This window comes from Diceros bicornis, chromosome 3, assembly GCF_020826845.1.
Source record: "Diceros bicornis minor isolate mBicDic1 chromosome 3, mDicBic1.mat.cur, whole genome shotgun sequence".
Lineage (NCBI taxonomy): Eukaryota > Metazoa > Chordata > Mammalia > Perissodactyla > Rhinocerotidae > Diceros > Diceros bicornis.
In genome coordinates this window covers 28459218-28480939 of record NC_080742.1, presented here as the reverse complement: position 1 = coordinate 28480939, position 21722 = coordinate 28459218, and the positions used below count along the sequence as shown (strand labels likewise).

Here is a 21722-nt window from a genome sequence, read left to right as displayed (position 1 = left end):
AGTATGACAGCAAATATTTGGAAACTAGATAATGCAAAAGAGGAATCAGAAAGCATCTCGAACTACATGAAAATAATAACACAAAATATCAAAATGGCAGGATGCAGCTAAAGTAGTATTTTCGCTGTAGAAAAATTTATAGTACTAAACGCACATGGCAGGAAAAAAGAAAGGTCTCAAAGCAATGAGATTACACTTTAAAATACTAGAAAAACAAGAACAATTGAAACCGAAAATATGCAGAAGAATAAAAATAATGAATAAATATCGGAGTGGAAATAACTGAAACAGAAAATGAAAACGATAAAGAAAATCAATGAAACCAAAAGCTGGTTTTTAGAGATCAAAAAAAAAGTGACAAGCACCTAGCCAGACTGATAAGGACAAAAGGGTAAAAAACATACATTGCCAATATCAGAAACAAGAGAAGCGAAATCGCTACAGAGTCTACAGTTACTATGATCAACTTTATGCCAATAAATTCAACAACTTAGATGAAACAAATTCCTTGAAAGACAAAAACTACCAAAGCTCACTTAAAAAGAAGGAGATGTGGAGCGAGCCTGGTGGGGTAGTGGTTAAGTTTGCACACTCCGCTTCGGCAGCCTGGGGTTCACCAGTTCGGATCCCGGGTGGACCTACACATCACTCGTCGGCTGTGCTGTGACAGGGGCCCCACATACAAAACAGAGGAAGACTAGCACGGATGTTAGCTGAGGGACAATCCTCCTCAAGCAAAAAGTGGAAGATTTGCAATAGATGTTAGCTCAGGGCCAATCTTCCTCACCAAAAGAAGAAGAAGAAGTAGATGACCTGAATAGGCCTATGTCTGTTAAAGAAATTAAATTTGTAGCCAAAAACTTTACCACAAAGAAAATTCCAGGGCCAGATAGCACCAGTGGTGAAGTAAAGGCATTATTTAAGGGAAAAAAATACCAATTCTACAGAAACTCTTCCAAGAAATTGAAGAGGAGGGACTACTTCCCAACTCATTTATTAAGTTAACATCATTCCAACATCAAAACCAAACAAAAATAGTACAAGAAAATTACAGATCCAGGTCTTTCATAAATATAGATGCAAATTTTTTTTTTTTTTTTTTTTTGGTGAGTAAGATCAGCCCTGAGCTAACATCCATGCTAATCCCCCTCTTTTTGCTGAGGAAGACCGGCTCTGAGCTAACATCTACTGCCAATCCTTCTCCTTTTTTTTTCCCCAAAGCCCCAGTAGATAGTCGTATGTCATAGCTGCACATCCTTCTAGTTGCTGTATGTGCGACGTGGCCTCAGCATGGCCGGAGAAGCAGCGCATCGCTGCACGCCCAGGATCCGAACCCGGGCTGCCAGTAGCAGAGCGTGCGCACTTAACCGCTAAGCCACGGGGCCAGCCCTAGATGCAAAAAATTTTAACAAATTGAATCCAATAATATATAAAAAGAATAATAAATCATGAAAAAGTAGTATTAATCCCAGGGAGACAAAGTTGGCTTAATTTTGTATAATTCATCATTTTAATATACAATGGTACAAAGTCTCCAAAATGACCTCCAGTGATTACTGCTTCCAGGTATTCACACTCTTTTTAGTCCCCAGATCTTGAGTGTAGACTGCATTGGGTTGACTCATATCCAGTAAACAGAATATGGCAAAAATCATGGGATATCACTTCTGAGAAAGGATTATAAAAAGACCACGGCTTCTGCATTGGTATTTTCTCTCTCTCTTAAATCACTAGCCCTGGGCAAAGCCAGCTGCCACGTCACAAGGCAGCCCCGTGGGGAGGCACATGTGCGGATGGACTGAGGACTGCAAACAACCCACATGAGTTGCATTTTCAAGTGTGACCACAGCCCTGGCGTACTGCCTGACTAGAACTTCCTGAGAGACCCCGAGCCAGAGGCACCAGCTAAGGAGCACCTGGATTCTAGACCCACAGAAACTGTGACATAAAAAAAAAAATGTTGTTGTTTCAAGAGGGTAAGTTCTGGGGTAATTTGTTATGCAGCAATAGATAACTAAGTAAGTTTATCCAGGGTGCAAGATACAAGATCAACATACAAAAATCATTTGTATTTCTAGATACTAGCAACAAACAAACGATACTAGAAATTTAAAATTTAAAAAAGCACAATGTGGGCCTGCCCCATGGCTTAGCAGTTAAGTGCTCGCGCTCCACTACTGGTGGCCCGGGGTTCGGATCCCGGGCGTGCAGTGACGCACCACTTCTCCGGCCATGCTGAGGCTGCGTCCCACATACAGCAACTAGAAGGCTGTGCAACTATGACATACAACTATCTACTGGGGCTTTGGGGGAAAAAAAAAAAGGAGGAGGATTGGCAATAGATGTTAGCTCAGAGCCGGTCTTCCTCAGCAAAAAGAGGAGGATTAGCATGGATGTTAGCTCAGGGTTGATCTTCCTCACAAAAAAATAAATAAATAAACTGTTTAAAAAAATAAATAAATAAATAAACACAATGTAAATAGCTTCAAACAACATAAAATATTTAGTGATTAATCTGACAAAATATGTGCAAGCTCTGTACACAGAAACTACCAAATATGGCTGAGAGAAGCAAAAACTAAAGGGAAAAACCAAAACAGAGGAACCAATTCGTGGGTCTTTAAATTTACAATGACACTTTCAGGAAGAAGCTAATCCTTATGTTTTGGCCATAAAATAGTAATAATTTCTTTCTTAACTTAAAAGGAGATTTACATATACACATATAAATCAAGTGAGGTAAAAACGTGTATAAAATGATAATATGAAAAGCTGTAAGTGGGGATTGAATTGATACGTAGATAAAGGGAAAATGGTGACCATGTTTGGACACCAACCCTTTCCTTGAACGCAGCATAAGGAAGCATAAACTCCATAGAAATATCTCTTAGTTTTGCCACAGAGAATATGGAGCTAACCCTACATTCTGTTTTTTACTCAAAGTCTTTGAACTATCTTAGTGAATTAGACTTTATCAGATAGAAAACTTCATTTATGGGGAAATACATGGGGAAAATTTTTTCTAAATATATGGGGAAAAATTTACAATGAAGTATAACTTTGCAGCACATGTACACCAACACAGGCACAGCAAAAACCATTAGCCAGGGCTAAACAACAAATGTCATTTCAACATGTCACCAGACAAAAGAAGAGCTGTAAGGACACTATCAAATCGAAAAGACCGAACTTAACGCTTAACTAGTTCACAAAATCATATAAACTCATAAAAACCTTTCTTTGCTGCCCTTCATGCTACCAATTCTGGCAAAACTAAGACTCACAAGATATAATCTGTATCTGTTAACTTCAGGAGACAGAGGTACTCCAATTGGAAATTTTGATAACTCTCTAAATCTATACAATTTAAGCAAGAGAAATTGTTACAGAATTGAAGTAAAGTCTTATCTCCTTCCTCATGCCTCATATTCAGGGTCCTACATTAATATGTTTTCAGTCAGATAGCCTCTCATATAATAAATCTGACTATGACACACTTGATAATTGTAAAAATCACTGTAAACTATGTACCTGTGGGAAACCAGCTTCTCTAAAGTATTCTACCATTGAGACGGAAGAGGGGCAGCCTTCTCCTAATTTTTAAGAGGGAAAAAGTATTTCAACAAAATCTCTAAACTTAAGATATTTCCTACAATCATTCTGAAACATTTCAAGTTTATCATTTTTGTCATCAACTAGCAAATGACAAAATACAAGTAGAAAACAACCATTAACAAAAAACAAGTTTCTCAGAAACAGTACATTTGTATGGAAACTTGCCTACGGTTATGATTTTATTTACTACATTCACAAACATATCTCTTATTAGTTAGTTCCTCCCACAGTGGTTTGCAGAGTAGAGTGTTTTCCAGGCACCCTATCAGCAGAACACATTTGAGACTCACTATCTTCTTATCCAGTTACATGCAGGCAAAGATGTTGTCTATATTGCTGCAACTTTTTCCTACAGTGTCTTGCTCAGCGCCTGGTCCATAGTAAAGCTAAATAAGGTTCCATCAAATTAATAAATCAGATTTCAGAAGGTTCATTCAAATAAGTAGTCTTCCTGCTCTCTTGCTGAAAAGGCTGATGCTTTGGAACATTTATTATCCAAAAGCTATTGTCAAAAAAGCAGCATGAGACAAAAATAATAAACACACACAACATGCAAAATGCTATCAACAAAAGATTTCTCTTTTTAACTACAAGCTCATTGTGATAGGCAGAATTCTAAAATGACATTCAATGTCCCTCACCTTTGAATAATCTCCTCCCCTTTGAATGTGAATATGATGAGCTATCACTCCCATGATTATGTTATGTGATATGGCTAATGGGAGACAACCTTGGGTGGGCCTGACCTAATCAGGTGAGCCTTTTAAAAGCAGAGTGTTTTCTCCAGCTAATCGCAGAAGAGCAAGTCAGGGAGATGTGATCTGGCTAGCCTGGAAGAAAGCAAACATTTCATGCTGTGAACTGCCTATGGGGGCCAAATGGCACAGAACTGTAGGGCAGCCTCTGAGAGCTGAGAGTGGTCACTGGCTAACAGCTATAAGGAAAATGGGAACCACTGCCCTACAACCACAAGAAAATGAGTTCTGCCAACAACTAGTGAGCTTGTAAGATGATCCTGAGTCCCAGGTGAGAATCACAACTGTGGCCAACACCTTGATTTCAGCCCAGTGAGACTTAGGGCAGAGAAGCCAGCTACACTATGCCTGGACTTCTAACCTACAGAAACTGCAAGATCAGTTAGTAAGTTTGTCGTAATGCGTTACACAGCAATAGAAAACTAATACACTCACTTTACTGAAATTGCTTGCAGCACTTTGATGTTTGAGCAGAATGTTCTTAGGAACATGTTGCAGATACCACTTTCCAAATTTGATACACTGTATCAGATCTAGGAGACAATAAGTGATGATGCTTATGACTACTATCAATAAATGACCATATATTGAGAGTTTTCTATATGATGTGACTCCATCAGCACTATAAAGCCCACGAATAAGTTCTCCACATAATTAAGTTTATACACAATTATGCTGGCCTCCACTTTGCCCAGGGTTTGTGCGAATAATCAGTATCAGCACCTGCTTTGTGCATGCATCTTCATCCAGGAAAGTAATCTATGCTTGAGTTTTCCACATAGGGCAAAGTGACTGTCTGGAAAAGTTTCAAGTTTTCAATATTTAGGACAAACAATTTAAATGTGATCTGGCCATCTCTGTTAACCACGAGCAAAGCAGAATCCAGGCCATAAAGACAGGGGGAAATCAGCCTTGTTGACCTCAGGAACTTGTGAGGCAACTCACCCGGCAAACCCTGAAAAGAAGAGGGCGGGGTTCGGTCTAGAGAAGGCTGCAGGCAAGGTGAAGTAAGAATCATGCTTATTCCCCCTAGAAAACTGCAATGTCTGGCAGCTCTTGGAATAAAATTATTGAAGTACCCAGGGTATGTGAAGAGAAGAGTGAACAGACCTAAGGCCTAGCACTAAAAGAGGGGTCCAGAAACCAGATTATACACTGGGGCTCCTCCCCAATGCCCAAGTCTTCATTTGAATCCTTCTATCTACCTGTCAGTAATTTAAATAAACATTTCCCCTCCCCAAACAGAATCTGTCTTTCTTCTCACAACAAAATGCTTACGGTCAGTGCAGTAGGAAGTCTTGATGACAGATTTAACCTCAGACTATAACAAAACTGGGAGACTGAAATATGATATGTCAAATTGGAAAAAAATCAATGGGAACCCATAACCTCAAAAAGGCAGCTTTTTCCAACCACCAAATAGTAGCCCTTTGATCCACTACTAACTTTCATGTGCACCACTAGTGCCCAGATTTTGGTCTATGTTCCAATTGTCCACTTTGAAAAAAGAGAAATCCTTGGAAGGTAACCTGATTCCAGTTCACAGGCAGGAAGCACAAAACAGCTGTGAAATATCCAGCTGTTACCACAAAACTAGAATCCTTTCAAAAATGTCAAGGACAATGCTAGAAGGAAAAAGGAATCTGCCTATAGGCATTCCTACTGGCCAAACTGTGATTATGTATTAGAGCATCAAAAGGAAAATCAAATTACCGTTAAATGGAACAAGTTGAGTTACCGAAAGACCATGAGTTCATTATGATTTCAAGACAAAAAGGTAATATAAAGCGCAAATGGCAGTTATAATATAAAAGAAGGATGGATATAATAGGATCTGGTTGGTTTCAACACATGGAACTGTAAGTCAAACAGTGCTAGAAAAAGTAGGAACTGTAGCAAGAAAAGGAATGATTGATCAGGGGCTGTGGAGAGAGGGTCTAAGCAGCACAAGTGTAGAAAGAGCAGCAGCACAGGATGTTCCAATGACAGACCAGGTCATTATAACACTATAATAGACTAAAGGGTATGTGGTGTTGCCTAAGCAACATTTGACAAAGAAAGCATCTGGTGGAAAGACACCAGATTGAAAACTTAAGTGAAACCAATGTGGAAGCCATTTTTTGAAAATAAGTTAAATTTTAATAACTAAGTGAAATTTAACCCTTAAAAAGAAAACTCAACTTGACTGCAAACCAGTGACTCAGATCTGAATCACTTAGGAAGAAGCAACCAAGACCCCAACAGTCAACAACTCAGATTCCGTAACCCCGGCTATTCCGAGAAGGCATTTGTTTTACTTACGGATTTGTACAGATTACACAACCCCAAAAAGATTCAAAAAATATTATTACCGAAACCCCTGGAAGGAATCCAAAAAAGTAGATCTATAACCCTAGGAAAGTATGAAAAGAAATATAGAAATAATAATGAAATTAATTAAACCCACAGCATTGGTGTTTTAAAATAGGATGAATGGGTGTAGTAATATAAACTGCAATAATCATAATTGTGCATGTTTTCTTTGTTTAAGGTATCTGAAATATGTTAAAATAATCAGTATTTGAAGTTAAGGGAATTTGATTAAGTCAGTAATGTTTAAATAGATTGAAACAAATAGTTTTCAACATTACATTTATTAGCTATATATATTTTTAAGGACGTGGGCACTTGGCCAAGTACAAAGGCCACTAGCTGTGGATGTTCCAGGCACAGAAGACCCTTGGACATTCCATACACCATCAGCTTTCATCGTCCTTTACACATACTTTGTTTTTTCTTGTTTTGTTTTGTTTTTTAAAAGATTTTATTTATTTATTTATTTTTCCCCCAAAGCCCCAGTAGATAGTTGCATGTCATAGCTGCACATCCTTCTAGTTGCTGTATGTGGGATGCCGCCTCAGCATGGCCGGAGAAGCGGTGCGTCGGTGCGCGGGATCCGAACCCGGGCCGCCAGCAGCGGAGCGCGCGCGCTTAACCGCCAAGCCACGGGGCCGGCCCTACACATACTTTGTTAGTGCCCTCAGCATTGGACACACCAAGCCGTAGACTTCCTCCCACACCAAGCATGGACCCACCATATTCTGCAAGACTCATCTCAAATTACCTTTGCTCAGAAGCCCTTGTTGATTAAATCCCACCCACTCAGACCAATCCTTTATTAAGAATTCACCCTAGTGATTGTGCATTAATCTGCTCCAATATTTTGCGTACCCTGGATTGTAATTATTCTTTTTGTGATATTTAACCTCAACAACCTGAATGTCTCCTCTAAGGGCAAAGACTGTGTTTTCTACTCATTTTATAGCCTTCGGGAGTACCTTTTCCTTCAAATCTCTACTTGAAGGGTCTAGTATGGGTTTTGGATAACTCATGGAAAGTAAGGGGCTTCCATAGGTTAAAAGTAGCTTTCTCAACTCATAGGGCCAGAAAAAAACACTTTGGTATCTCTGCCCAAGGCCAACCTCAGTAGACAGCTGTGCTCTCAGTACCGCCTGAAAACAACAGACATTCCAATATTACCGAGAATTAAGGATATGTTTTCTTTATGACTGCATTTTTCCACACTTCCTTGTTCCATTTAGAAGCTGAAGTGACAAAACTCACATAAGCTGGGATGTCTCATGGTACTTGAAAACAGATAAAAAGAAGAAATCCTCCCAAATACCAAAATAAACTTCAGTTCTTTTATTTTTTCCAGTAAATTCAACAGAACCTAGAATTTCCAAAAAAGTTAGAGATGCAACCACACATCTGGGTGTTCACCTGAATCAATTATTTCCGTCCACTCATCATTAGCAGGGGGTCTATACATTAGCTGGCAGACTCAGAACTCAGTAAAAATTGTTAGAAATTCGAACTGTGTTGGAGGCTCCAAAAGTCACAGTTTGACCTACAATTTTAGCTTCGAGCTATGTAAAATCCAGACAACTGTCTACCAAACTCACAGCAGTGGATCTGAAAGAGCACAACTTAATTCAGTAAAGGTTGGCATTCATTTCAAGTGAATTCATTCGGGCTGAAAATTGTCCCTTTGAATCAACTATTTTCTGGTGATCGGCATTTTACCGAGTTCAGAGTGTGATCTCTACTTCTTCCCTCTACACTCTTCATGAAGGCAGACACTAGCAAAAGAATTCATTTAAAAGACTTCAAGTAGACCCACAGCAGATATGTGACATGCATGAGTCAGTAAACTTAAGTCATGGTCTTTTGACATTCAAGAGTGGCATATTCATGACAGGCCCAATGCAAAACTGAAATAAACAAAAATCTTGACGCTGAAACAACCTCTTACATTTGTTTTTCCCCTTGTCCGTTACCCCGTGAGGGCCCCACGGCTTTCTCCTACTCTACCTTCTCTCAAAAATCTGTTCCCAGTAAAAAAAGCATCATCAGTCATTTACAATTTTTGAACACTTTGAAATCAGAGTATTACCTCTCCCAGAATTATTTGAACTTTAAGCATTATAGAAAATAAAAAGCCTCATCCCTTGTAAAAAAAGGAATTTCAGCTATCAGGGGATAGGTGGGTAAGGCATTAAGGTGGGGAGGGGAAATGAGGGGAGAGTGTAGGAGGAATTTCTAATGCCACTGGGATCATAACCCATGACAGCTGCCTTCATATCTAACCTAAACCTGCAAGATCTAAAAGTATGCTGTCTTCTCTTTGCTTGTAGTCTTCCCTTTTCTCACCTGCGTGTGTGTGTGTGTGCAGAGGTGGCAGTGTGAATGGCTACATGAAGCAGAGATATGAGATATGTTATCTATATGTATATAGAGGATACACGCATGAGTGCATTTTTACTTATAGCTATGTTTTGTCAGAACCAAGATCTTGCCTAAAATCACCTTCAGAACATTAGCTGATATACAGGCAAGCCTGCTGCCCACACAAGTCAGAACTAAGTGACTTAGAACAAGTCACTAAACTCTCTGGGTCTCAGTCTTCTCATCTGTAAAATGATACAGCTGGAGTCAACAGCTCTTAAGGTCTTTCACAGCTTGACTGTTCTATTACAAACTCTAGACGGCAGCTTACAGCTGGTAAATGATTTTAAATAGCTGAACTAGATAAAGCCAGACACACACATTCACTTCTTTGTGCTTCCTCTTCTGTTCCATTTCCCTTAGGATTTTAGGGTTTAGAAAGGAGACAGACAGGTTTCACACCATGAACCCTCCTGTGGATAGCTCCAGTCTATCTTCTCTAACTCAACCCTGGCATTGTTTCTCAGTCATGGCATCCGGGGCCTTTTGGCTGAGGAATGATTTGTGAGCAGGATGCTACAGCAGCCAGAGTGTAGAAAGTTTGGCAACCCTGGTTCTGTCTACTAAACGCTGGTGGTGCCCCTACGTCACTCTCACTGTTGTAACCAAAATGCCCTCACTAAGAACTACGTCATTTTTAGTTGTACCTCGGAATTTGTCACTTAAACATATGCTGTCTTACATATTTTCACATAACTGACTATGGGATTTGCTTTCACGTGTTTGGTTTATTTTACTGGGGCGCTAGAAGGTCTTCATTTTGCTCTGTTTCTCATGTGTTCATTATATTTCTATGACCAGACTGTAAACACCCTGAGCACAGAAACCATATCTTCCATTTCTTTAATGTTCCCAAAGCCCAAAAGACAGCATGCAGTGGGTGTTCTGTTAATATTTACTCAAAGACAGATTGTTTTCCTTATTATAAGTCTTCCCCTTTAACCAAACACAGGCCATTAAAAAAATTAGTCCAAAGAAACTGTATAACAACGAGGCACCTTCTGAGCGAGATTTTTTCCACTCAACGAAGAGCCTTTCCCCAGCTGTTCCAACTCACCAGAACTCAATGTCTATTATTGTGATTTAATTTAAAAATGCTTGTTTTTCTACTGACTGGTTTCTTTGGGATCTGACCTAATTTCATTTAAATCTTGAATCCATCGGCTAATGGACACAGCTGAATGGAGAACTCTTGAGGACCTTACATTCCTTTATGCGGCTTCAGCGACTGTAGTTTTGTTACAACCCTTGCAGTTACAAGCTGCAAGGCTTACTACCAAGAGGCTTGATCATTGTTTTGCTAATTCTATTAAGAAATATTTAGGTGGACTTCCCAGCAGCTTAGACTGTAATATATATTTCTAAAACGATTTTATTTAGCTGCTGTCCCTTCTGTTATAATTATACACTTGATTTAGATATAAGAGGTACCGTTTTGCTTACAGGCTGGCATAGATAGATGCATATATTCCTTGACTGACCTCTAGGTTCTTTATTTCGTCCAAATCATAATGATAAATTTAACATAAAGTTTAACGAACATTCATAGTAAAGGCAGAAATATCATCTCTATTGTTAGTTGTGGCCTGTATAAGTTTTTTGGAATGTAGTTATCTTTGGGGATCAAGATTTCATCTGGAATATTCTCTAACCCCTTGCTGCTTGCAGACCAGCAGCATTGGCATCACCTGGGGTCTCCACCTTGCCCTACCCAATAGTCCCACTGAGTCAGAACCTGCATTTGAACAAGATCCCCAGGGGATTTGTGTGCATTTTCAAGTTTGAGGCCCAGTGCTCTAAACCACATAATGATAGAGTCTACTGCTATGGTCAAATAAGAGATTGACATTGTGAGAGAGGTCAAGTCTTTGACAGGCAAAATTTGTTTCAGTCTATCTAGGTACGATATGAGTGATAATCCTTGGGTAACTTTTTTCTCAAACTTCCCACAAAAGATCATAATAATTTCAGATAATTCGTTAATATAATCTCGAACTCTGAAATAAAATATTCTAGTAAGATACATCCAACATATTTACATTGGGTACTCCCAATATATTTATGAATTTTACAAAAGCAATGGGATTGAAATGAGTGAGGAGTAGAGAAAGAAAAATACACATGGGTTATAACAGCATATGTAACATTACTTCCTGCATAGAAATTTATGGATTTATGTGTTTCTAACACAGAAGCATTGTTTAGCCATTGGCCACCATATCTATGAAAAATATTACCACAAAATTATTCTAAGGAGAACTGAACCCAGAATCTTGCTTTGCTCTTTATTTACCACAGTTTATTTGGTAGCTTTGAAAAAAAAAATTAGAAGGAAGTCACTTCAAGATCCAGAAATGAAATTTTAAGAGGAACTTACATTTGTGAAGAGTACCATGTATCCTAAAACAAGTTCTCCACTGGCAGGGGAAACAAAAGCCCTTTGCTTACACGGCATAACTACTGAATACTTGCCACCCCACATTGGAGAAAAGACATGAACCCCTATTCCCAAACAGAAGCACATAGCAATTCTGTGGAAGTCTGGGTGTATTTTGGTCACTGTTTCCACTAAAAACTTACTAACTTCCATTTGACATCCATAATTATATACTGGTTAAAATTCCATCATGGAAAAAAGACAGAGTCAGGGTAGTGTTCATATCATATGGCCAAGTGAAAACATAGTGTTGGGAGGAGAAATATTAGAATTGGCATCCATATTGCCTCCTCCTCCCATTTATAGCCGGAGGCACATGAAATGGGGCACAAGAAATGAGAATCCTCATGCAGAGCAAGGGAGTGGCTTTGTTGAGATCCCACAAAGCAAAAGCCTATTCCAACCTACAAAATTCCTACAGCTGCAGTGGGGAAGTAGAATACCCATTCTTGACAAAACAGAAGAATCAAGCTACACAAAGTGGCACACACTGCATGGCTAATTAGTTTCTTCATCAAGACACTTCCTTTAAAGCTCTTATTCTAGAAAAGAAAAAGTCTGTTCCTGCACATAGGGACTTTTTTCCCATCTCTCATAGAATTTACAGGTTTAAATATGGCTTTTCTTTTTATTAGGTTTTGTCTTGGTTTCTACCTGAGAAGGAGAAACCAGAGTGCGTTTTCAAAGGACCCCACACAGTGCACAGCTATGAAATAACCTGGCAAGGGGGACTGACCAATATTAACTACGGCAATTTTAAAACACCTACCATGTCAGAAGCACTAATAACCAATAAACAGACCAGGCTGAACTCATATTCATAGATGTGTGAAATCAACAACATGGTCCAGGATGCTTTCTACCTGTACACATATGCTTACTGTTTGAGGATTGTTTTTTTTTAACATCTTGAGGACTGGAGAAGCCGTCATTTGTCTCAAAGGCTGTGCAAACAACAGTCTCAGGTGTCTTCTGAATTCCATTTTGTTTCTCTTCTGAGTTTCACTGCACCACTCATAGCTTCTTTGTACTAAACCAGGCTAGTTCTCCCTTCACGTTTATACCTTTCAAATATCTGTAGCTCGCTATTCTGTCCCTCATGTAAGGTAAAGCATCCAGAAGGCACAATAACATTAAAAATGAAAACTGAAAAGAAAACACTACTGGAGGTACTGACTGATCCATTAGGACCTGAATTTCTTTCCCCTGGTAACCATATGAACAGCATTTAAAAATAAAAGTTATAAATATTTTTAAATTCCTTCCCTGAAAGAGAAATAAAATTGTGTACTATCTTCTTACTCTGAAACAGATGGCTATATAAATGAATACAACTTATATCCCCTCACCTGCAATTACTATCTTTTTAATAAAATTTAAATGCATTATTAATGCTTTGATAATAGTGATTAATGTCAAGAGTGATGTTACAAAGTTTAAAAGTTTAACGTTTTTATTCTAATAAAATAAATCTAGATGCCCACCCACCAAAGGATTCAAAAAAATATAGGGCATCGCTCAACATAGGATTGACTTTTGAAGCTCTTAAAATTTTCAGAGAATCATATATGGGTCACTAACCATGCAGAGCTTATGAAGAGAAACACAGGAGCAATGAACCTTTGGGGAGAAAATGGAAGTATCTCTCAATGCACCTTTAACAATTGGTCCATCTATTGCAAAGAGCGAAAATTTCAGCAATAATAAATCTGACAGCAATCCATTAATAATAAAGTCCTAACTGATTTCATGGGGACTGGTTCTGTAAGCCTTTCCTACGACTGAAAAAAGTCAATAGTGAATCCTAACTGAGATATCCAAGGTGAATAGAGCAGAGAAGCGGGATACACACATCCTGCTGCTTGTCTGCCACCTGAAAACAAACCCCAGTGCTTCCAGGAGCATTTCACTGTCATCTTTGTATTTTTAGCGAGATCTCATTTAGCTGAGGAATAAGCTACTGGGGCAAGCTTGTATCAGTTGGGCAGCAGAGGAAGTCTGTAGAATTATATACCCTTCCAAAACCTGCCAGATGATAAACAGAAGACTGGAGCATTCTTTCACACCCTCCTTTTACCCAATCAAACCCAATAACACTAAGAAACTGTCATATATGCTCAATAACCAAGCAAACTGCAGAAGGATCTTGGGCAAGATATAACGCAAGTTCATAGAAAAGAGAGATGGAAATTAAAGATTTCTAGATGATGATGACAATGACGATGAGGGCTATTATTGAGCTCTTATTACATAATAGTTACCATGAAAATAATGCTTTACAAGTAGTTTCTCAATTAATCTCTACAACAGTCTCATGAGGTACTATTATTATCCCAATCTTAGAGATGACTAAATTGAGACACATAAGAACTAAGTAACATGTCCAAGGTCACACAGAGAGTAAGCAGAGGAAACGCGATTTGTTCCAGGACACTGACTACAAAGCCCAAGCTCTTGCCCACCAGGCTGTGTTCCCAACATGTTCCCTGGGACTCAGATCCCGAGAGAAACAGGCAAAGGACAGACCTGGTCTGCAGTACTTCTCTCATCTCTCTTCCCCTGATGCAAAAGAAAAACACTTTTAAAGCTGAGCAAAATAACTGCTCTACAGTTTAAGGTTTTCTGACCCGTCCTCTTCTCCTCTCTCCTACTTTCACCACCCAAATTTAACATGCTTTTTACTGATTTGATTCTGAATCAGCCTGATATCAAAAGTCAGGCCTGAAAAGCAAGGTAGTTAGGAGGACAAAAAGTAACAAGATTCATGAAGAAGGACAGGCTGATGGGGAAGATAGAAGGACTCTGGCATTAGACATAGCCATGTTGAATCTTCCTCCTCCACATATGTCTCTTTCCTGAATAGCATGTTAAAGGCATGGATACAAACTGCTGACTGACCTAGTCTAAGAATCATCAAATCGGTCCATGGCAGATAAATGGACAGCTTTGGAGGCCTTCACTTGGCTTTCTAAAAAGGATCCTCCATCAGAAAAAGCAATCTGGATTTAAGAGAAGCAGTATCAGGAAGAAATCTGAGAAACAGAATGCTATATTGATGAAGCCAAGCTCACCTCATCCAGTGGAAAACTGCTTAATATGGCTTCAAGCTTACACCCTCTCTCATTCCTTTCTGTCTAACTCAGAGGATACCTGGGGCTTTGGGATTGAGTGTCCACCGAAAACAGCACTGGGGAGTGAAAGAAGGCTTGCCGTGGGCATCAGGAGACGGAGAAGTCTCACTCTCCCACTGGCTGAGTGAATGATGATGAGCCAATTAGGTAACACAATTGCTGAAGTATCTGTCAGTTCTAAGAGTCTCCGATCTGTAAGAGGACCCTAACACGATCAGTCTTTGCTTATAAAGTTAGATAGACTAAGGGAGTAGAAGCAGAGCGGGTGAAATTCAAATGTTAATCATGACAAAAGCCACAGTCTAGCCTCTCAATGAATATCAGTTGATTGTTGCTCTCTCTCAGCAAAGAAGTGACATGAAAATATAAGTAGTCCAATTACCATGATCAATTACCAGGCCATGTAAAGAATCCAAATGTAATATATCCATAGATCATTCCTTCAGTGCACCTCTATTCCTCATTCCTTGTCCCTCTCCACAGGCTTTTATTTTTAGTACCTCCAAATTATCAATTATGGTGTCCAAGTGGAAATGTGATTTAGTAAAATCATGCAATGGGGGAAAATTGCTGTCTTTTCCATATAAATTTCATCAGAATGAAATTCTGATACATGCTAAAACCTTGGACAACCTTGAAATGGTTGGACAAACCTTGGACATGGTCAAACCTTGAAAACATGCTAAGTGAAATGAACCAAATACAAAAGGACAAATACTGTATGATTCCACTTGATGTGATATCAGGTACCTAGAATAGGCCAATTCATAGGCAAAGAAAGTAGACTAGAGATTACCAGCCGCTAGGGGGAGGGAGAATAGGAAGTTATTGTTTAATGGGTACAAAATTTCTGTTTGGGATGATGAAGAAGTTCTGCAAATGGATAGTGGTGATGATAACAAAACACTGTGAATTTACTTACTGCCCATAAATTGTATACTTAAAAATGGTTAAAATCGTAAATTTTGTTCTGTATATTTTATACCACAATAAAAACATGAAAAAAGTCAAAGCATAGAGTATTTTATAACTGCCCAAAATGAACAAAAAACTTGCTCTCAAATTTCTCTGTAAAATATTTTTAAAAGAAGTAGATTGTAAGTTCCATGAGGACAGGGACCAGATCTGTTTTACTCACTGTTACACAGTAGTTACACTGTTAAACAGTAGACTCTCCATAAATGTTTGTTTAATAAATAAGTGATTAAAAGAAAATAGAGGAATGATTCTCCTAAGTAGGAAATATAATATTTAAAAAGCATCAGATTTATTTATTCATGAGAAAGTATAATGGAGCATATTCCAGAGAAAAATACCAATGCTATTATATCTAAGCTCCTTCAAGGAAGGGTGTACATCTATTTCATCTGTACTTCTGTCACAGCATATCTTACACATAGTAGATGGCTAATAAATGTTTGCAGAATAGGGAATAAAAAATTGTGTAATTGTGGACCCAGCCCCGAGGCCGAGTGGTTAAAGTCCTGCATGTTCCGCTTCAGCGACCCAGGTTCATGGGTTCAGATCCCAGGCACAGATCTACTCCACTCGACAGCCATGCTGTGGTGTTGTCCCATATACAGAAAAAAAAAAAAAGGAGGAAGATTGGCACAGATGTTAGCTCAGGGCTAATCTTCCTCAAGCAAAAAAAGAGGAGGATTGGCAACAGATGTTAACTCAGGGCATATCTTCCTCAGTTAAAAAAAAAAAAAAGAAAAAATTGTGTAATTGTAAAATCAATGCCATATTACTGCTCTACTATTCCCCTTTTCAAAAATTACTTACTTTTTGCAAATGTACAATTCCTTCTGTCACAGGGTCAAAAAATAAACCTCACGGTTTACATAAAGTGAAGGTAAAAATATAAATAGCTAGGACACATCACTCTCAGAAAAAGAAACAGCAAACACAGGGCACATCATCTTCTGAATGGAAAAAGAGTTTTAAAAAAAGAACAACTAAAGTATGGAAAAGAATAACTTATAGTCCATCCTGACTTTTTAGGAAATAATAAATGGTCAAAATAAAAGAAAATTTGAACACTCTTTTGAATAAAATCCAAATATTCATTCCCAAAAATCAACGTCCAACGTTTACAGTAAATAATTGAGTGAATAAAGGAGCATATTTAAGGCTCCTCCCCCCAAAAAGTTCTCGAGAACCCTAACATATTATCAATATTTCTCTCGATTAGTCTATCAAGTAATCAGGTGTTTTTCTTAAAAATACTTATGTCACAAAATTATACACAAGTGACATGCCCAACATGCTACAAGTTACTGATGATTTTCTCAACTGATATTCACCACCTACATCATTTATATTTTATGTGAATTACTGAGTTAAAGTACACATAAGTAGAATATTTTTAAAGCAAAAAATCAAATGCTGACATCCTTAACTTTCAGCACCCATGTAATAGATGGATCCTTATAAACTCACCAGGACCGTGTAACGTAGTGGTCTCACTTTGAACAACATTAAAACATGTCCTTCAACTTCATCTGCCCCCACCCCCAATACTGTGTGCCAAATAAAGGAAATAGGAATTCAACCTCTGTAGATATCAAGGTTTACATTTCTGTCTCTCAACTGTTATCTTCTTCATGAGCAGGTAAGCATCATTTTGGAGTAGGCTGTTTGCTGCCCCGGTCCTTCATGCATGCAAGGGTTCTCCATTAGTATCCAAAATGCTAACAGTCCACTCTGAGAGCCAGTACTTCAAGCAGAACTGCATGAAGGATTATCACTTCCGTACATGAAAGCATAACCACTACAGGTATAATGATGCAAAATACCAGCACACTGACCTCTGCCAGGCAGCACACGCTTAAAGCAGGTGCATTTCTATGCTCCAGAAGGATAAGGGGTGGGATAAGCAGGGAGGAAGCCTCGGATCCCTAATATATTAGGGATGCTCATTCCACTCAGATCCAATCCAGCAAATTCATGGACATCAGTTTACCCAAATGAAAAAAGTGGTCTCCCGTCCTTCACTCGCTTGACTCAGAGGGCATTCAGCCAAGCATAGCCAGGCAAAACAATCTGTAAGATCTCTTTCAGCTATAATAAACAAGACAAGTTTCAGAAGAAATAAGACTCAGCTATGGCAAAGAAACACCGTTGCTAAATCTTTTCCTCATCTTATCACGGCTACTGGTGTTTACAAACTAGAAGCAGCAGCCTCGGGAGCCTCAAGAGACTCTCCCATGAGTAACCTCTGTCAGATCCCTGATGTAAATGCCCCCTTGATCAATTTGTGATGATTGTCAGTTAAACAGAAGACGGTGAGTAAAAAGACATGCATAAAATGAATCCTTTTCAAGTTGTAAATGAGTGAGTCAGGATTCACACTTGCCGAGATGCTCCAAATTAAAACCCTTGCTCTAATTTTAAGCATGCTCCGTCTTACCGTTTTGCTGTTGTCTCTCTCAGGCTCGATTCACCTGGAACTCTTTAACATGTCTCTGGCAATGTGTTTGCGCCAGGCCAGGCTCATACAGCAACTGAATTCACATCTTTCTGCACTAGCAAGCTGAAATGGTACGGCCGTACTACAACCAAGAAAGGGGGAAGCAGAAGCAGGGAAAAAAAAAAAAGAAAAAAACCCAGATATCACCTAAGAGAAGCTAATCTCAGCGGAATAGGACCAAAAATGGTTCGGAAGAACACAAAGGACATGCTAACATTCAGTATCAATAGCTTGAACAGTACAGATTTTTTCCCCAAAAAATCTAATTATTTTTTCTCCAAACACGATGGACTTGCCTGTGGAGTTCCCAGGAAGGCAGAGTAAACGGGCTCTGCAGCAGCACTGCAGCCCAAGTAACCGTGCATATGCTGTCCAGGCAATTCACAACACTTGGTCTCTTCAGAGAGATATTGATTTGCAATGCGGGGCTGCTTCAAAAGAATACAGAACAGGAGCCAAACAGCTAATGGTGACTGCATAGGAGGAAGAGCATTTAATCAAGGGAATGCACCTCATCATGCTCAATTCAATTTTTTAAAAGCACTGGAGAAAGCCAGTGTCTTGAATGACAACCCCATTAAACAATAACCTGAGGTCCTACAGAAGGCCAAGTGTAGGCTACCATTATTCACGCTGCAAAAGCCAGTGAAATGGTTTAATGTGTCTATGTGCATCTATTTATGATACGCAAATGCAGTATAATGAGAACTCTAAAATAACTATGCACCAAGTACATGAGGTAAAAAAAAATGCACAGGTGTAGCAGTTACAGAACTAAAGTGATAAAATACATACTTATGAGCCTGCAGAATTCTTGGTGGGGTTAGAGCTCAGACCACCCTCATAAGTAAAATACCAACACAAACCAGATCTCACACTCTTTAGGCTAATTGTGTCAAGTCATACCACACAGTGCTGGGTGGCAAGGAAGCATGCCAAACTGCTACTCTCATAGCGACCCCTACAGGAGAGTGGTTGATCTACAATTCATCCTTGCTTAAAGTCTCCTATCCTCAGAAAACAGAACCACAAAAGAGCATAAATTAGATTAAGACACAAGGATACAACTGAAAAATCTGTTAGGCAAGAAATAAAAAAAGTCAGGCATGAAATCCGATCCCATAGATATTCACTTAATTAAGAAATTCAAGTACAAAAGGAAGTAACTACTGTGTCAATGGTGAGTGGCCATCATTCCCATAGCTCCCAAGACTGGGTGCACACTTATAACCAGAAAGCTCAGGGAAAAGCATTTTCCCTCCACATCCTAATTGTTTTAAAGGAATCATCTCTGCCACCCGCCATGTGCAAACCATCTTCACCTTCATCCTTTTGAATGACTCTGTGAAGATACCGAACTTTTTTTTCTGCAACACAAAAGCTCATTCAAAAATCTTACAAAAAGTTCTTCTTCAAATACAAATCTTATGTACTTCCTTCACCAAAGCCAAGAGAGAAAGCTATCTCCTTAATATCTGATAACTATTGAGTTATATGAACACCATTTCTGAGGAGTAGACTTCATTTCCACAAGTCTTTCAAAAATCTGAGGTTTTGTTTGCTGTTGCTCAACCCTCTGGCCCACAAAGACTCTTCTTCTTCAGAACCAACAGCACTACTTACTCGAATCATTTAGGACTTAATCATATGTTGCCTCATAAAATTCTCTTGTATTATTGGCATTTTCCGCATTTTAAGGCCCTTGAAGAATGAGCCATATCAACTGCATCTTTTTTTATTCCCCCATAGCACATAACACAATGCTAGGCATCCGGCAAATATTAAATATTCAAAAGAATTTTCCAACTCCATATTTTAGGGCTTAGATAATCTCCCCTCCCCTACCATTCAATGTTCCCTAAAAAAAATCCATGTTATCTTTAGTCATTTCATCTCAGTAGTTTCTATATCTTTTTTTCTAGAGTCGGTGGATAAGGGCATGTACAGTGCTTGTGTTCACTAAGCTATCCTGTATAAAAAGCCACAAAGTTAACACAAGACGGTTTCTCCTTTATTCTTTCATCTATTCACTCAATAAACATGTATGATGTGCCCAGCAATGTGAACAGCCATGTTCGCTGCATGCAAGTAGCCCAACGAGTGGATGAAAATAAAGCAAGTGATTACAATACACTGAAATGAGTGTTTTGAGAGCACTTAGTTGGATATAAATAATGTTCCTTGAGTGGCTCACAGAAGACTTCACTGAGAAGGCAGCATAAAACTGAGGCTTCCAGGCACTGGCCATGAGGGGATGGGCATTTGAGGAACAGCAGGACAGGACTAAAGGATCAGAGGCCTGAAACTGGAAGCTGTCTGAGGAAACCACCGAGCAGTAAACAGTGCTGGCAGTTTTGAAGGCTGAGGGAAAGAGGACCCAATGCCAGAGCATAACAGGCCCTGTTAGGAATTTTAAGAAGTTAAGTATTTTACCCTACAGGAAGCTGCCATTTAATTCAATAGGAAGATACTGAAGGACTATAAGGAGAAGATGACTGGATGGGATTTTTCATTTTACAACAGGGTAACGGTGTAGAAATGGATTGGCGTGAAGGAAGGGAGATGGGGAGGCCAGTTGAGAGCCTAAGAGAATAGTTCAGTCAAGGCCCTGAACTAAAGAAATAAAAATGGAAATGGAAGGACAAAAGAGGTGAGAGACATTCAGCATGAGTTACTTGTTGAGTGACTAGACAGGCGGGCTAACGGAAAGGGAAAATCCAAGCACGACTCTGAATTCTTAGTATAATTAGGTGAAAGGTGGGGTCATAAACTAAAGGAATGGACAGAGGAAGAACAAAAGCTTGAGGAGGAGGGGGAAATTATCATGAATTCAATTTTTCACATGTTCAGTTTTAGGTATCTTTGGAATATCCAAGTGGACATGTTGAGTAGGCATCTATACAAGGGTTTGGAATCCAGGAAAACGGTCAAAAGTTCACTTATGTGTCTTAGATCAGGTTTCCTAGAAATAGAGCTGTTCCCCTAATTCTTGTTCACCTAATTTATTGAGGACATGCTCTCAGAAAAAAGGAGTCAGGAGGCAGGACAGGGAAGATGGGGAAAAGCAAGGAAGAATGACCTCAGATGAAACATCCGCACCCAACATTAGTCCCATTTGAAGCAAGAGGGCCGGCCTTGTGACCCCTGGACCGGTCATCGTTGACCAAGGCCTGAAGAAGAAGGGCTTCTGTTTAGCCTGGGCACCCACCAACCAAGCAGATCTAAGCAGGGCACCCTCAGCACTCGCCACACCACGCTTCAGCTACAATGGGCAACTTTTCTTTTTCTCAAAGCTATCCCTAGCTCTGGAATCATTGTCTTTGCTGCTTTCTGTGCCTAGAATGTTTTTTCCCAGATATCGCTTGGCTGACACATTCTCGTTACTCAGTTAGATCTCAGGAATCTCCCCCTCGGAGTCCTTCCCAGGGCTTCCCACTTCTTGGCTGCTCCTCCTTCCCCATCATGTTGCACTGTTTTTGCTTCACTAATTTACTCTATTTATTTGTTTGTCTTCCTTCCCTACTAGAAGGTAAATGGCTCAAGAG

The 21722-nt window shown here is 39.3% G+C and overlaps 1 protein-coding gene across 4 annotated transcripts in view; it reads right to left on the bottom strand.

Moving 5' to 3' along the window:
• CDK14 (cyclin dependent kinase 14) overlaps positions 1-21722 on the bottom strand; it is a 537486-nt gene that overhangs the window by 415820 nt on the left and 99944 nt on the right. The window contains exon 1 of one of the 4 annotated variants that reach the window (XM_058525227.1): positions 4806-4839. The exons of the other annotated variants lie outside the window; for them this stretch is intronic. The gene's annotated coding sequence lies outside the window, so the exon portion shown is untranslated. Of the gene's footprint in view, positions 1-4805; positions 4840-21722 lie in introns of those variants that run through there. 4 annotated transcript variants of the gene reach the window in all.